The following is a 15,675-nucleotide window of genomic DNA, read 5'->3' as shown; positions in this document are numbered from 1 at the left end:
TTATTTTTTCCTCAAGATTTATTTATCTATTTGAGGGGTGGAAGGGCAGAGGGAGAGGGACAGAGAAACCCAAACAGACTCTGTGCTGAGTGTAAGCCCAACATGGGGCTCGACCTCATGACCCTAAGACCATGATCTGAGCCTAAAACAAAAGTCAGATGCTTAACTAACTGTACCACCCAGGTGCCCCTTATTTTATTTTTTTTGCATGTGGCTATTCAGTTTTCCCAGCACCATTTATTGAAGAGAATGTCCTTTCCTCATTGTATATTGTTGGCTCCTTTGTCATAGATTAATTGACTATATATCTATGGATTTATTTCTGGGCTTTCTTTTTTGTTTCATTGATTTATGTGCATGTTTTACTGCAGTATCTTACTGTTTTGGTTACTATAGTTTTGTAATATAGTTTGAAGTCAGGAAGGGTGATGCCTCCAGCTTTTTGCTTTTTTTCAAGATTGTTTTGTCTCTTTGGGTCCTTTTTGGTTCCACAAAAATTTTAGGATGGTTTGTTCTATTTCTCTGAAAAATGCCACTGTCATTCAGATAGTAGCATTGTTGAATCTGTGGAATACTTTGGATATTATGGACATTTTAACAATATTTCTTCCAATCCATGAGCACAGAATATCTTTCCATTTATGTGTGTCTTGTTTCATTTCTTTCGTCAATGTTTTATAGTGTTCAGTAGGTCTTTTACCTATTTGGTTAAATTTATTTTATTTTTTGATGCAATTGTAGATATGATTGTTTTCTTATTTTTCCCTCTGATAGTTCCTTATTAGTGTATAGAAAGACAATTGACTTTTGTATATTAATTTCGTATCCTGTAACTTTATTGAATTTAATTAGTTTTAACAGTTTTTTGGTGGATTTAGTGTTTTCTATGTATGGTATCATATCATTTACAAATAGAGACAGTTTTACTTCTTTTCTGTTTTGGGTGCCTTTTATTTCTCGTCTTTTCTTTTTCCAACTAATAGCTCTGAGTAGGATTTCTATTGTTATTTTGAATAAAAGTGGTGAGAGAGTAGCATCCGTATTTTGTTCCTAATTTTAGAAGGGAAGCTTTAAGCTGTTCATCACTGAGTATGATGCTAGTTGTGGGCTTGTCATATATAGCTTTTATTATGTTGAGGTTAAGTTCCCTCTGTACCCACTTTCTTGAGAGTTTTTATCATGAATAAATGTTGAATGAGGGTTTTTTTGTTTTTGTTTTTGTTTTTTTTTTAAGATTTTATTTATTTATTTGACAGAGAGAAATCACAAGTAGGCAGAGAGGCAGGCAGAGAGAGAGGAGGAAGCAGGCTCCCCGCTGAGCAGAAAGCCCGATGTGGGGCTTGAACCCAGAACCTGGGATCATGACCTGAGCCAAAGGCAGCAGCTTAACCCACTGAGCCACCCAGGCGCCCCGAGGGTTTTTATTATGAACAAAATTCAACATTTTTTTCTGACATGTTTTTCTGCATTTATTGTAATGGTCATATGATTTTTATCCTTCATGTTGTTAATGTGGTATATCACCCTGATTGATTTGTGGATGTTGAAACCCTTGCATCCCTGGAATAAACCCAATCTGATTGTGGTGTATGACCATTTTAATATATTATTGAGTCTGGATTACTTATATTTTCTTGGGGATATTTTCATCTATGTTCACAAGGAATATTGGCCTATAATTTTTTTTTCTCTTGTAGTTCCTTGTCTGCTTTTGGTAGCAGGGTGGTGCTCGCCTCATAAAATAAGTTCGGAATTATCCCCACCTCTTCAATTTTTTTTGGAAGAGTTTAAGGATTGGTGTTAATTTTTTAAATATTTGGTAGACTTCATTATTGAATCCATCTGGTCCTGGACTTTTGTTGGGAGGTAAAATTTATCAAGTGAGTGCTGTCAGGGGAAACCTGTAGTGAAGTGGAGGGAGCATAAAAGGAAAGAAGAAAAATTTGATCCTGTTGGGAGACATGGGCGTAGATTATGCCTGAAAGTTTACTCCACCATGAAGTAGAGGTACCCTCACACTGTTAGTCCTTGGCTATAGGCCAGTCTGGGCATGGAGTCTGGTTTAGTATAATCCACATCTTCTAGGGGTGGGAAGGAAGCTCTAGCCTTTCAAGAATACCTTGCTGGAGAAGGCTGAAGGTGTGGTTCACCAAACCAGAAAAAGAGATCCTAAAGGATGTGAGCAGGGCACAACATCATCTGCCTCATGAAAACAAACAAAACAAAACACCTAGAAATAGACAAATTCAGAGTTAATTTACTCATATGTAAAACAAGTTTCTTTTCTCATAATTGTGACCAGCTTCAGAAGTAGTAAATAGTTTCTTACTTTGGTACTAAATCCACTTGATTGTCAAAGTTGTCCTGAAGTTTATGTTAAGGTATCTATTGAGGCCTTATCTATCAAACTGCACATATCCAACATCAGGCATTGATCCCAGCCCCATTCCCCCAAATCTCTCATTTTCTCATTTTATTTAATGGCATTGCCAACCATTATGTTGCTCAGGTTAGAACCTAAAAATCATGATTGATTTTTCACTTTGACTCAAATCCCACATTCTATCAAGAAACCCTATTTGCTCTACTTCCCAATATGTCCTGATTCTAAGTCCCTTTTCACTACCTCTTCTGTTACCATCTTTGTCAAAAACATCACCTCTCATCTGGATTATCGAATAACCTTTTAACTAGTCTTCCTGCTTCTGCCCCCTGCCTGCTACAGTCTATTCTCAAATGGTAGCTAGAGTGGTTTTAAAATGGTGTTATTGGGTCATGTGACTCCTCTTTAGAAATTCTTCTCACTCACTCAAGTAAAATTCAAATTCTTACCAAGATTCCCCAGCCTTTAAGTGACAGAGGCTTTATACTCCCATCTTTTAGGTATTACCTCTTTTCTTCCCATCACTCAATCCACTCCAGCTACACTGACACTCTTGCTATGCTTCCAGCACATGAAGCATATGCCTGACTCAGGCCCTTTGCATTTTTGACCCTTCTTCCCAGAACACACACACACACACACACACACTCTCTCTCTCTCTTTCTTCCCAGCTACCTGTTACCTGCTTCCATTAGGTTTCTGGTCAAATGTCATCTCTCAGTGACATAAAATACAATTGTGCTTCCAAGCACTCCTTATAATCTTAAAATGCGTTAGGGTTCTTGGTAGTACTTGACTATCACCATTTGATATATTATGCAGTAATTTATTTTCTGTCTTACTATTATCCAAAGGCCTGGAGTTTATTTTGCAGATGCACAAAACCTAGGAAGGTTTTATCACCTACCAAATGCTCAATAAATATTTTGTGATAGAAGTAATGAATGATACAAATAATACATGTTTTGTGGGAAGATTGTAGTATGTAATTAGTAATTCTTGCCACAGCATCTTAAGGAGCAGAAAGGCCAAGGCTTTAATTTTGTTTGCATTCCTGTAAAATTGTACATTTGGAATAGGGTACCTGACTAAATTTAGATACAACATTCAGTGTAGAAATGTACATATATAATAATGCATATTTATGCACAAATAAATGACAACTGAAGGATTCATAAATGTTGGCAATTAAAGACACATTGAGATATAGCCAAGTAAAATGGGAAAATTAAAATGGAATATAGTATAGGCTAGAATATAGTAATGCTCAATAAATGTAAACACATTGTTTTACCATATATATTCATTAAGACATTTTTTACTACCAATAAGAAAGGACAAAATAATAAGTAGAAAGATGGGAGATATAGGAGGAGATTGGCTGAAGAATTTTGCAAGTAGAGCAATCTGGCAAGCTGTTTTTGTTAAACCTAGAAATAATGAAAATTCCTCAGGGTTTACTTGTACTTTAATTTTTGGATTATGATCAAATACATCTATAGCCAGATATAGATTAATTTTCTACACTTGAAAGATCATATATAATTCTGTTTCTCTGTCAGCATCAAGACAGCTTCTTCATCATTTTTATTGACTTTCAAGTGATGTCTAACTTAAAAAATTACTTTTCAATCTATATATGCCAATTCAACTCTCAAAAGGAAAGTGAAATGCATATTTTAACGAAATAAAGATATTTTTAAAAGTCTCACATTGAATATTTCAAAAAAATAGTTTGTCCGTGTCATTATAAAAACTGAAATTTTATAAATTAATCTGTTAAAAAATGTTTGGAAGCCAAATATTCATGGTGAAATGCCTTAGTCATTTGAATTGACATCAACTTATTTCATACAATCTTAGAACATTTTTATTTAATAAAAATAAAAGTGATGACAGTCATTCAGATCAGAAAGAAAACATGAGTATACCATGCATTGTGTTAGACTCTAGAAAACACTAGAGATGAATAAAAAACATGGTGTTTTCCCCCACCACAGTGTTGATGCCCTAGTGAGGGAAACAGATTAAAAGTCTGTTTTAATAAAATATGTCAAGAAATAAATGGGCATGTTCTCATTGTACTATTCAATCTAAGGCTATTTAGGGGTGTGGGACAGGGGTAGATGATGTCTGAACTGGAATTTGAAGAATGTTAAAGTAGCCAGAACAGAAGAGAGGTAGGGAGGCATCATAAACAGAGGATCAAGATGTACAAAGACACTGACTCATTGAAAGTAAGGGATGTGAAAAATTACAAGAATTAGGCATAATTTGGTGGGTGTGGCAGATTAAAGATGGTCACAAAGTCTTTTACTGTTCTCCTTTTGAGAAGTGGAGTCAATGTCTCTCTTCATCAATTCTGTAGTCTTTGTCTCTGTGAAAACTCAGATCGTATAGGATGGAAGTGACACGGTGCTTATTTCTGAACCAGGTGTTACAGGACTGCCACCTCCACTTCCCCCAAATTGGAATATTTGCGGCTGAGCAAACTAGTTACCATGTAAAGAGCATGATTATCTTAATGGAAAAATTCATGGAGATGCCTGAGACTATGTGGAGAGGATGAGGGACTCAGCTGAACCTGGCCATCCATACATCTCCAACAAGGTCCCAAGAACAAGAATAAAATCCTCCTGGACCCTCTGGACCAGATGAGTTGGACACCATAAGTGACTGACCGTAGTCAATGCTGGAATCACCTAGCTGACTTCTTACACAACTCCCGATCCCATACGATTATGAGATATAATATAATGAATGTTGTTTAAAGCCATTGAGTGTTTGCTTGGTTTGTTTAAAGGTACTGAAAACCAGTTCAGTGGAATATGAAGCAGAAGAACAATGCAAGTACAAAATGATACAAGGCCTGAGATTCTGGTTTAAGGATTTTGAATACTTCATCTTACGTTTCCAAGTCTAAAATAGTAAAATTACCCCACGATGCACATACACACAGAAGATTCCCCAGTTTATCATTTGTCAGAAAAAGCCATTTAAAAAATCACTACCATATTCTGTCAACATAATTTCAGTAAAGGTAACTTTAACTGCAAGAAACTTGGACAGACAGAATTGTAAAGTACTGACAATAGTCAAGTTTATAATGTTTATTATGTGTCAGCCACTTCTTTAGGTATTTTGCATACATTAATTCACTTCATCTTTATAATAATCCAATAATGTAAGTAGTGATATTCACTCAATTTTATAAATGAAGAAACTGAGTCATAGAGAAGTTACAAAACTTGGCAAGACAACATAGCTAACAAGTAACAAGAACAGGAATTCAAACCTAGACAGTCTGGATCTGCTATGTATGTGACAGGGGCACTTTCTCGTTTCTTGTAGGAAACAGCTATATTTTCAGCAAAGCTTTCTCTGACGTTTCAATCTAGTTCAGGCTACCATATTAAACTAGTGATGCTATGGTCTCCATTGTAGTTCTTAAATCATGTGTGTAAATATAGGGTGTGATGAGGAGGATCTGTCTTCTTCAATTGACTGTGAAGTCTTGAGGGAGAGGCAGGGGCACTTTCCTTTTTGCTTATCATTGTTTTCTTCATGCTTATCCAATTGACCATCACATAGGCACTCAACAAATACTTGCAAAATGACTGGATGAATGCACTAATGATGGAATGATTCCTTAAATTGAATAAGCTGACATGTAGGAAAAACTGTATTATCCCTTTTATTAGCATGTTGTCATGGATATGTGAAAACTTGAAAACTGCTGCTTGTTCTCAAGACAGGTTGAAAAAAATGGGAAGCACAAGTGAATTCTTTACAGGGACCATGGATCAGACCAGAAATGAAGTAAGGGAAGAATTGAGGAAAGGCTGGGCAATAAGAGCAAGCTGACAGAGGCATATTAAAAAAAAAAAAAAATGTTCCAGTTAGTAACTGTGGGAAGAAGGGGGAATGACACCCTGCTAACATCTTAAAAGTCTAGTGATAAATGAGTAGCAAAGTGAAAATGACAGTTCAGTGTATAAGAAAGAGTTCAACAGAGAAATCAGGAATCAGACATTTAAAGGCATCAAGTATAAGATACTCCGAGGAATCAAGGTAGGTCCCCAGTGAGGAATTGATGTTTAAGATGAGACACAAAGGATGACTCTGAGATAACTAGATGAGTGGTGGAGAGGTGAGTGTCCCAGTGGAGGGACCAGCATTGCCAAATCTGCAATACATGGAAAAGAATGGCTTGCTCAAGACAGGGAGGTGGTGGATATAGAGATTAGGAGTGTAGAAAGTTGGCTTGGAGAGATAGAGAGAAGTCAGAATGCTGCCAACAGTGTAGTAGATGTTAGGATGTTGTTTTTTTCTTAAAAGCTGTGTGAGACAATTTTAAATTGTTTTAAATAATGGAGTGACATGATCTGGTTTGCTTATTTGTTGTGTGACTGCACATCTGAGAACAGATATGATTTTACTGAGTATATGTTATCAATAGGTGACTTTGCTTGGCAACAGAGATGCAAAGAATCAAAAGATAACATCATGATCTGACCAGGGTATCAGGACCTGTACCAAAAAATATGTATATATATATATATATATATTAAAATGCTTTTATGACCTTTTAGTGTGTGCTAAAGGATAGTGTGTGATAAAGGACATGGGAACATGAAATAGGGACAGTGGATTAAGGCTGGAAAGACAGTTGGAAATGAGAGACAGAAAAAGAAAATGGAGATAATAGAGGGAATGGGAAAAGTTTTACAGTTGAAGCAAAATTGAATTTGGAAGTCCAGAATGAGAAATGTATAGAATCTTAAATCAGTCTGTGCTCCTTATGTTATGCAAAGAGAAGGCAGCTATTCCTTGATCTTAGATTCTATGTCTAAGATACCTGGGATCAAAACACTTAAATGGGAGCTTTAGGATGTGGAAGGCCAGCAATTTTTTTTTTTAATGGACTCATTGCTCTTATAACTCTGTATGCAGGAGATAGAGATTTGCTACTGTATGATTAAGTGTTCTGCCTCTGGCTCTTTGGCATTGTGCCCTAAGCTCAGGTCTTCATATTTTTAAAAAATTATTTTATTTATTTATTTATTTGAGAAAGAGAGAGAGCACAGAGAGAGAGGGAGAAGCAGACTTTCTGCTGAGCAGAGAGCCCGATGAGTTGCTCAATCCCAGGACTTTGAGACCATGATGCTGGACAAAGTCAGACTCTTAACTGACTAAGCAAACCAGGCGTCCCTGGTCTTCACACTTTTTAAGAATAAAATTGAGGCCAGAAGAATTCAATCTTGTCCTAGCTTTTCCGTAAGATGAATAACTAAGTATTCTTGTTGCCCAGCCTTTTACTAATTAATGACTAAGTGATCTTGGGTAAACTCTTCAATCTCTCTGTGCCTCCCTTTATTACTTTGTATGATGAGGAAGGTGAAATAGGTGAGCTCTAATATGTCTTCCATTTCTGACAACATTTCCACATTTCTACTGTTCAGGCTGGGCCAAGAGAGGTTGAACCTTTTTGTGTATCGTTATTCTTTAATGATGATTGTCATCATAATTGCCTTCTTTCATGAAGTCCCAGTTCCATAGCAGCCTTTGTATTTAATTCCTTCACTTCATTTTCATTCTCTTATTCATTCAATCCCGACAATATTAGTTATTTTATGGTCAAGGAAATTGAGTTTAGATGACATTAAGTCCTTACTCAAGGTCATATAACTAGTAAATGACAGAGCCAAGCTTTTAACCTGGTTTTCTATGATTCTACAGCTATTCATATTTGTAGGTGCTACAATGACATTAACTTAAACTTTTTCTTAATATTGCAATGTAACTGAAATTAAAATAGATTTTTAGCAGAGTAGCCAGTGTGGTATGAATCTACTATACTTTGATTCAGAAGAAAATCTTACTCAGCTTCACACATAGTATGAATAATGGCATCAAAAATGTTCAACATTAATCTCCCCCAGACCTAAGGCCTGGATTAGTATGGTAATGTGTAAGCTGTTGCAATATTTTACAGCTAGAAATAAATGGCAAACATAAAAATGTGTATTTAAATGTGGATGGATGTGCCTAGAGAGGTACTGAAGACGCTACTAATATTATCCACACTTCTTTATCCATGGGGGATGGACGCCCTTTGGAGTGAGCAGTGAGGTGGATTGTCTTGCTGCTGAGCCTAAAGCAATCGGGCTCTGAGGCCAGATGAATAGAATCAGAGAGTGCTGTAAAAAGCCTAGAAGAGCTGAGATCCCTGGAGAATGGCAGTGGCATTGCAGTTATTAGGTATCTGATGGCCCAAAACCTTGATAAACCAGCACAGGTGAAATCCAAAGTCAAAGCCAGCCTAGAGGAAACATCAGAAGAGTAGCATTCAAATGCTTTTATGTTTAACCCTCAGTTAAGAGTAGAAAAAATGCCAACAGAGCACTCTGGGGAGAAAAAAAAAAAAAAAAAAAGCTGTGTAAGCAATCTATCACAGTGGGCTCTGGCTGGTCTGAAAGTCTCAGCTTCTCTAAAGAGATGGGCAAGTGTGGGTTTGACAGAAGAGAGATGTATTAGATCCTGTTTGGCTTGTCCTTACCCCCTAAATTTGGGGGTAGGAGGTTGGCAAAGAAGAAGAAAACAAAAACAAGTAAAACGAATGGTCCTGATAGGAATCAAGAGTCCTTTGAAATTGATTATTATTTTTTTAATTTAAATTTAAACTTTATCTTGTTGGCATATGGAACCTTTGGTAATCTTGACTAAGCCCATTTCTTGCTTCTTTGAACAATGTATTAAATGTATAAAATGACATATGTAGGATTTCAATGGTTACCAGTTATATGCCTTACAGTCATCAAAACATTTTAAGAAGTTTATGACCTAGTAAAGAACAAGATTTTTTAATCTCACAATAATTAGTAAGATTCTGGTCATGATTATAATATTTACTATAATTTCAGTCATGTTGAAAGTAAATGATATTTGATGTCTGTGCAAACTGCAGTGTGATATGAAAATACATGTGATTCCTAACAATGCCAAGTCTTAGGTGCTGCTAATACTCGTCTGATTTATTGCCTATATTTGTAAAAAAAAAAAAAAAAATTCTAAATTTCACTTAGCTTTTTTTAAGGTGTCAATTTTTCCCATTTGAGTCCTTGGAGCTTTTGAAGTCTAAAGCCTATGAACCCTACGTTAAGAACTTCTATACCATTTGCAGATTACAAAACAGATAACTGAGTTACCTTTGGGTAAATAATATCAGATACTGTCATGACTTTTGTGTTGTACCAACTGCCTTTGATAGATAGATTTCCTTATAAGATTAGAAGTTATGGTTCTGAAAATACCTTTTTTGCTTTTTGTTCTCAAGTAACAAAATGTAGTATCTATTTTCACAAGTGAGAGTTTTAGTTGGATCCTGAAACTTACCTAGGTGGTGGGGCGTCCTAATTGCGAGCTGTGGATTGTATGAAAGGATGAATTGTCACATAACATGAACATACTACTGTTAAGTTCAACATTCTTTTTCCAACAAGATGCACTCCATGCATTGTGACCTTCCCTCCCTCCCATGCTTTTCCCTCATACAGTGATTCTCTAGAGCGCCCATCTCTCCATCCCATTTACATTTTACAATGGTAATTTCTGTGTATCCTTTAACACCTGCTTTGGTCTCCTGGTCCTTCCATCCCTCGTCTCCAGGATGGGTTAGATGCACTCTTCATATCAGTGTCCATAATATCTTGTATTTGTCCCTGCCATTGTACTGACTACTTTACCTTGTTATTGTTGAGTTATGTGTTTGTTTCCAGTTTTAGACTCTGAGCTACTTCCAAGTCAGTGTTAAAATTATATTTTTAGGCCCAAATCTCACCACGGTGCTTAACACAAGAAGGTTTCTCAACAAATGTTTATGAAATAAATAAGCAAAATTATGCTAAGGTTGAGGGGTATAAGAATGTATGAAACACAGCACAATAGCTCAAGAAGCTTAAACTTGGGCGCCTGGGTGGCTCAGTGGGTTAAGCCGCTGCCTTCGGCTCGGGTCATGATCTCAGGGTCCTGGGATCGAGTCCCACGTCGGGCTCTCTGCTCAGCAGGGAGACTGCTTCCCTCTCTCTCTCTCTCTGCCTGCCTCTCCGTCTACTTGTGATCTCTCTCTGTCAAATAAATAAAATCTTTAAAAAAAAAAAGAAGCTTAAACTTACAGTTGAGACTTTGTGTGTTTGTGTGTGTATAGTCACATGCAAGAGGAAGAACATTAAGAACAACTGGTATAAGGTCCACGTACCAAATGTCAAATACAATTCAATAATAAAATAAATGATATTTCTATTTTAACAAAGGTTCAGAGAAGAAAAATACTAATCGATTGGGGTTTTACCATACAGCATCCTGTAGGAAGTGAAAACCATGCTGAGATTAGGAATGTAAAGAGTTAATAATATGAATGGAACAGAAATGGAGCCATTATAGTTTTTCATTGTTTTTTTTTTAAGATTTTATTTAAAATTTTTTGATTTTTAAAAGATTTGATCTTTTGATTTGACAGAGAGAAAGACAGAGAGAGAACACAAGCAGGGGGAGTGGGAGTGGGAGAAGCAGCCTTCCTGCTGAGCAGGGAGTCCTACGTAGGGCTCCATCCCAGGACTCTGGGATCATGGTTGGAGGAGCCCAAGGCAGATGACCAACGACTGAGTCACCCAGGTGCCCCTAGACCTCTAGTTATTTTAACGGTTTCTTTTATTACATGATTTTTAGAGCCCTTTATTTTTTTAGTTATTTTCCTCTACTCATTGTCTTTTCTGGGGTTTTTTTGTTTGTTTGTTTCATTTTGTAAAGATGGGTGTCTGGAACAGGATGCAATAATTTGGACAGGACAAAATACTGCATTATCCCTGATTTAAATACTGTATTCACTGTATTATTATCTATAATTGTGTTTGATTTATTATCTGTGGTACCTTACTGGCAAAATGAGTAGGAGATTTCCTAAAACCCCAGGATGTTTTTCATATGAACTTCCACAAATATTTTGAAAATTTTTTGTTAATTCAATTTTTAAACTATTCATTCATTCATTCCATATAAATTATTAGAATATTACTAAGTAACACAAATTACTCCATAGATTATTTAAGCCCAAACATGAATTTTTTCATTAACATTTATTAAGAAAAATTATATTTATTACACATCTACTTTTCTATCAATCCCTCTTTTCACTGATCAAACCATCTTATTTTATCATGTATTTTAAGTAAAATGGCTTAGGGGCACCACCTGGGTGGTTCAGGTCATGATCCTGGAGTCCCAGGATCAAACCCCTATATCTGGCTTCCTGCCCAGTGGAGAGTCTGCTTTCCCCTCTACCCCTCACCTTGCTCAGGCTCTCTCTCTCTTTCTTCCTCTCTAGTTCAAATAAATAAATAAAATCTTAAAAAATAAAAATAAAATAAAATGGCATATATAAATAATCACCCCATAAACATGCGTTAATACCCCAGAGTGTGTACCAAGAGCTACAGTTTGATATGTTTGTTTGAGCCACTTCTCATAAGATGTATACCAAAATTTCATGGTGAAGTTTCCTGTGCAAAACAAAATTGTGTCCTATTTCAACTACAAAGCAACCCTATTCTGGTGAGGAAAATAAAGTAATAAGAAAATTACTGTGACATTTATTTGCATTTAAATTTTAGATTTAAAAATGTGATACTACAATGTACTTGTTCCTTAATTTTAGTGGCATATTTCAAATGATAAATGCTATTAATTGTTTTTGAGCGATAACTTTGTCTTCTGATACAAATCAACCTAAACTCCTATCAAGATTTACAACATGATCATCACCCCCAAAAAGTTTCCTTATGCTCCTTTCATATGAATTTAAATTTTCCCCAGATGACTTAATTTGCTTATTGTGTTTCAATATCCAACCTGTCTATATTGTTTTGTCTTGATTTTAAAATTTGTATATCATGCATAACATCCAGCTTAGTGCCATTTAATTGTGTTTTGTGTGTGTGTGTGTGTGTGTGTGCGCGTGTGCACAGCAAAAGATGTTGATCAAAGAAGTAAAAATAGTCAAAGTTAGCAAGTTAAAACAGAAATCCCTCTGATATGACTGAAAATTTCTCCTTGGTTGCCACTGATTCATTGTTATACAATGGGGTCTTATCCTTTGCAATGGCTATGTAGATAGCACAAGAAACTTAGTAAGAGATTATTTAATGAAATAGTTAAATATCAAAGTAATTTGATACTATGAATATTGTTCAGGCATTTTATTGTATAACTGAATTGGATTCAGACATTTTTTATGTATTCTAACTGTTGATAAATTTATATATTTTTTAGAATAATAAAATATCAGACTTGGAAAGAAACTAACACATCATCGGGCCCATTGCTTTAGCAGACATTTTAAATATTAATTTCTAACATCAGAATGAGTGATCTCATTGTTCCTTCCTGCATTTCTCTGGAAATGCAACTTGAGCTCTTTATAAGGAAGCTCATTTTAGTGAGTCAGATCGTTTATCCTCATTGACTTATGAGGCTTTACCCATACTATCACATGTCACAAGGATCTAAAGTATATATAGGGTTAAAAAATATATATTTTTGTTTATACCTGAGAAATAGATGCTGAAATTTGAATAATAAAATGTCGTCAAAAGGAACACTCTTTATAATTATTACATGACCTAGTGACAGGTTAGTGTCATTATAGGTGCAAAATACCATATTTTTAAAAATTAGTCATCAGTTATGAAAAATGTTCCTTAAGGTTTTATATCTTGTACCTTTTAAATTTGCTCATACTTCCTTAATTATTAAGAGAGATTCTTGATTTACTCCACTTTTAGGTGAAACTTATAATTTTTAACCCAGGCTTAGCAATTTGTACAATAAATTATCTCTGCTAATCACAAATGAAAATGTTTGTAAGTAAGAAATTTGCTAATTTGCATCAGATTATAAAGCTGCCCTCTAGGTCAATTAGTAGTTATTTATAACTTTGAATACACCAAAAATTCAAGGAAAGAATGCATTGGTACCTCTCATTCTTAGAAAATCTAAGTATAAATAAATGCCACAGTAATTTTTTTAATTGCTTTATTTTCCTGACTTGAATAGGTATTGAGTATAATTGAAATTAGATACCATTTTCTTTATAGGAAATTGCATTAGGAAGGTTTGGCATACATATCTTGTAAATTGTTTCAAACAAGAAATTTACCATTTAAATCCATCCATCAATTTGTCATGCAAATAAATAAAGGCTTGTTGCATATAAACACTAAATAATACGAAAATAATAAAACATACTGCTACTCCATTGATAAAATTATGGTACAAGCATGGGAAGGTATCACTTGAATGGACTGAAACAAACCTAAGACTGCTTAGAACAAGGTTGAAATTCAATATGTTCAATTTTTTGCCAGCAGCCCAACAACTTTATCTTTTGTCACTATGTACACCAAAAAGATCATATATCTCTTGTGCACTTATGTCAGGAAAAGCACCACAACCTACTTATCATACTTTCAAAACACTTAAGAAAACAAGGCAAATCCCCCCAAAGTAATTCAGCTTTTGGTAAGAGTTTTATTATTGCAATCAATTGCAATGTTGTCAAAACTGACAAATTGAAGTTCCTGATTACCTGACTCATAACTGGATCTCCTAAAGCAAGGAGGGTAATGTGCTCCTGGCCCTTGATGATTTTCATATACAGCTTTGAGAATCAGTTACACAAGGTTTAAGCAGGTGAACTGTAACATAAAAAGACCATCAAACGTGTAGACTTATTTTAAAACTTGATCTAACACAGGATAGTGGAAATATTTTAAGATAAAACATCACATTGAAAATACAATAAAACCAATCCAAAAGGAAACATTAGATAACTATTTAATACAGGGCAATTAAAATATCACTCTTTGCTGTGTTCCTGTTTCATATGGTATGGTATGTGATTTGATAAAGTCACCGATGATTATATTGTTGCAAAATGTCGCAGCACCATGGAAGACTTCACGTAAACATGCCAAGGTAACTTTTCCAGTACATTCTGGACTGTAAGTGTTTCAGACTTGTCTATGATTTCAGATCTTATTCTATTCTTAACATTTGGAGGTGTGAGTAGCAAAATATTTTTTCTCTCTTTTTCTGGAATGATATAATATCTTGCACACTTTGCTTACCACAACACTTCTTAGAATGATATGGTATTATGTATATATTCTTCTTTGGTCTGTGAAAAACATCAAAACAGAGCTAATGTCTTATTTATCACTGTATTCTCACACCAGGCTAACATAGGACAGTGGGAAGTCCTCAGTGAAGTTGAATCAATGAATGGAAATGAAAATGAATGAATGAAAATATGGGGTATGTAATATAGTATGTGGTAAATGACATCAATGATTCTAATTTGTCCACCTTCCTTACACTCTTTCCCAGAAGTGTCCCAGTAAATGTATAACAATTGGCTCTCAGAAACAGACAAACCAACCCTCTGGTTTTAGCATTTGTGATTTGGATGTTGTAAACACTCCTATCATGGACAATTTTAAGCTACCAATATGACATCACTGAATTCAGAACAGAGAAGAGATCAGCCTTCATGAATCAACACAAACTGGCTCCAGCACACCACCACCTCTTTTTTCTGTAATATGTATTTTTTTAATTGAAATTATCTGGTACTTATTTTTATTCTTTCTTTCTTTCTTTCTTTCTTTCTTTCTTTCTTTCTTTCTTTCTTTCTATTTTATCATGTTCAGTTAGTCAACATATACTACATCATTAGTTTTTGATGTAGGGTTCAACAATTCATTAGTTGCATGTAACACCCAGTGCTCATCACAAACACGTGCCCTCCTCAATACCCATCACCTAGTAAACCCACTCCCCACTCCCCTCCCTTCTGCAACCCTCAGTTTGTTTACTGGAGTCTGGAGTCTCTCATGGTCTGTCTCCCTCTCTGATTTCTTCCCATTCAATATTTCCTCCCTTCCCCTGTGGTCCTACCAGCTATTCATTATGTTCCATGTATGAATGAACCCATATGATAATCGTCTTTCTCTGCTAGACTTATTCACTTAGCATAATCCCCTCCAGTTCTATCCATGTCAATACAAATGGTAGGTATTCATCCTTTCTGATGGCTAAATAATATTCCATTGTAATGTCTTCTTATTTTCTCCCATTGCAAGCAGAGATTACTTCTTCACTACATTGGGGTTGGGTTTGTTCATGTGACTTGCTTTAGAAAATGAAATGATAGTGGACAAACAAATGCTTGAAAGGTG

This window comes from Lutra lutra, chromosome 13, assembly GCF_902655055.1.
Source record: "Lutra lutra chromosome 13, mLutLut1.2, whole genome shotgun sequence".
NCBI lineage: Eukaryota > Metazoa > Chordata > Mammalia > Carnivora > Mustelidae > Lutra > Lutra lutra.
Note: the sequence above shows the minus strand (reverse complement) of the source record.